The sequence below is a fragment of the Haliotis asinina genome, chromosome 10, assembly GCF_037392515.1.
Source record: "Haliotis asinina isolate JCU_RB_2024 chromosome 10, JCU_Hal_asi_v2, whole genome shotgun sequence".
In the NCBI taxonomy this organism is placed as follows: domain Eukaryota; kingdom Metazoa; phylum Mollusca; class Gastropoda; order Lepetellida; family Haliotidae; genus Haliotis; species Haliotis asinina.
Genome location: NC_090289.1, coordinates 9,600,970 through 9,604,290, shown reverse-complemented (window position 1 = coordinate 9,604,290; position 3,321 = coordinate 9,600,970).

Genomic DNA, 3,321 nt, shown 5'->3' with positions numbered 1-3,321 from the left:
GCTCACATTATCTGAAATCGTAAGAATTTATTTTTAACAATTTAAGTAACAACATATTGCCTGTGTTCTACGAACATGCGAACATTATGTCTTATGGATTTAAGTAAGTACATGCTGACCAAACAAATCAGTGTCCGATGACATGATAAACTATCCAGATAACGATCCACTTGCCACATTACTAGAAGGTCAGGTCGACAACGAATAATGCATTGACTGGGGGTTTTGCCTTGCTCTGGAGGGTATTTATTTATTCATTTTTTAATTTTTATTTTATTTGTTTGTGTAGGTCTTAAATTGTAACTTTTAATATATATTCTATGACTGTTTTGAGAAAAAAGACACAGTTGTACAAGGTGGTTAATTGTGTGACCAGTTATCAACCAGAGACAAACGTCCGAGTGTAGAGAACGTGAACCTGTGTTTCTTTATCTCATAGTTTTTCAAGAAAGGTGTCAGGAATGTTCAAAATGTGCATACTTTTTGTGTGTACCATGGCTAGAATATTACAGACTGGATTGCTTTGAATTTGGAGCATTTCACAGATGCTAGATAGATTTTCAGATTTTCAAACATACCACTGAGTTTGTCATGCTTGCCAAAATTAAGAAGGAGACAGCTTGTTCAGATTGTCATACCTTCTCATGGTTCCAATATCAGAACACAGACAGATAGTTCAGATTCTAATACGTATTCTGTTTGGGCTGATTACCAGTATCAGAACGGAGACAGATTGTTCAGATTGCCAAAGATACCCTTGTGTTTGCCATGGTTAACAATATGAGAACGGAGTCGGATTGTTCAGATTGTCAAGCATACCCTTGTGTTTGCCATGGTTACCAATATCAGAGCAGAGACAAATTGTTCAGATTGACAAACATGTCATGATGTTATGGTTAATAAATTGCCTTGACAAAACGTATAAGAAATCCGCTTTGAACTAGCAAAATATAAGACAGACACGTCTTTGCCCTTAATGTGTCTAATCACAAGTTTTCACCTTTGCAAAATCAAACTCCACCTCTGATTCCTGTTCTTCATTTTATGGACAAAAGTCAAGGGATTGCAATTGGTAAACACTTCAGTTGGCAAGGTAGTGGTACTTAGGTACACCTCAAAATGTTGTAAACCTAGGAAAGGCTTAATGTCTCTTCCTCAATTGTAGAATAATTTCTTTGATGTTTGTCGAACCTCTTGAAAAGAATTACATGCAATAAAAAACTGGGCTTTCAGTCACTGATCTTGAATCAGGACAGCACCTGCACCTACATTACTTTCATCTGTTTATAACTTAAATGCCTTCTCACACGTTGGTGCCCGCAATAGCAATACTGGGGAATTCATGCGTATGGCTTTGACTTTTTCAAATTCAGTCTCACAACTGTTCTCCCATTGGAATTTTACCTTGTTTTGTCCAAAAGGGTGGTAAGTGGTGATACAACATCCGAGAAATTTTGGCAAAACTTTATATAATAGCCTGCCATAACCATGAATCTCATGAGTTCTCTCTTAGACTGAAGTACTGGAAAATGCACAATTGCTTCAACCTTAGCATCAACAGGCTGAACCTGACTGTGTCCTACAACATGTCCCGAAAATTCAACTATTGCCTTCCCAAATTGACACTTGGTGAGATTCAGACTCAATTTTGCTTCGGCTAGCCTTTTGAAGAAACATGAGTTCCTTTCAGATAGTCTTCCCATTCCATGTCGTAACTGATGACATCATCCATGTAATGTGGAGGAATGTGAGTGGAATTTCAGTTGTCTATCCTACTTATGTATCTAACTTGACCAATGGAATCTTGACCAATGCACAACATCACCTACATCTATATCATGGTTAATAACATCAGTTCCACCATGCACAGGAAATACGTGTGAGAGAACTCGTGGATCAAATCTGACATTTGAACTTTCTGCTCAGGGGATAAATGTGATAGTTTCTCATCAAGGTTAGGTAACACATCACAACTTCTCACCTTTGGTGAAACATTACCACTAAGGTCATCAAACTTCACATCAATGGTGTCAACATGTTCATCATCGTCTTTAGTACAATCAGTAACTGGGGAGAGTGTGGCAATACACTTGACCTGTTTGGTTTCTGACCTCTCATGATATTTCTTAATCATGTTTACATGACTCAGCCTCTATTGTTTATGACGACCAGGCGTCAGGACAACATAATCTGGGTCACTAACCTTTAAATTCAACAACATGTGGACCTTGATATCTAGTTCTCAGTGGTTGACCGGGAATGGGAAGTAAAACTAACACTTTCTCACCACAAATGAAATGCCTCTCTTTTGCCTTTCTGTCATTGTGTTTCATGTTTGATTATGAAACTTTCAAGTTTTGTCTGGCCTCAAAAGAAAAGCCTTACTAGCCGATTTCTTCACTTCAACATCCTCACTCTACGAGCTATTAGCTGCTCTCTGGAAAGAGTGTGATCACCACCTGACAAACTATCCCATTTATCAAGAAGACCTGAAAAGTTACTACTCTTTGAATATAAGTAATCAGTCTCTACCTCACAGAAAGAATGATCCTTGGAAATACATGGCAAATCATAAATGGAAGCCGTCGGCAAAGAACTTTGAAGTTCAAGTTTGAAGGAGTCACCATACAAGAAGGAAAAATACCCGGAAATACATTCTCCAACTTTTCTGTATTAACTGAAGTATAAGAAGTTGGATAAGCACCAACTTTGGCCCCATAAGACAGGGAGGAACATGAAACTGGGAGAGAGTCAAGAACACCAACTTCCACCGCACCTGAGATCAGATCTGAAGTCAAATTCTCAAAAAGAAGAGGAACACAAGAATTCCCTCCAATACCCTGAAACAAAACATCTGAGTTCGCTGATGACTCATCAGAAAAAAGGCGAAATCCCCTACACAATCAGTGATTGAAGAGCTCCAGCATCCATCAAGATAATAATGGGCTGTGGGTAGAATTATCTCTCACAAGTGACACAGAACCCTCAGATACAAAAGGCAAAAACTCCTTCTGAACTGCTGAATCTGGGACTTACTCTCACATATATTACTCTCCTCAGAACCACCTGGAAAGAAAGGCTTAGGTGCGATAGATGTTCATCCAAAAAAGTCTTACGATCAGCATGAACACTCATGCATAAAATCTTCCATCAAAACTAACTGTCTCAAACCATCAAAATCTGTGACTTACTAAGATGCACTCCACCTATCAAACAAAATATAACAAGAAGTAATGTCAAAAGTCAATCACTCATTTGTCAATTGATATTCATAAAATTTACAGCATTTGGGATTGACATTAGAAATGCACTGAAGTTTAA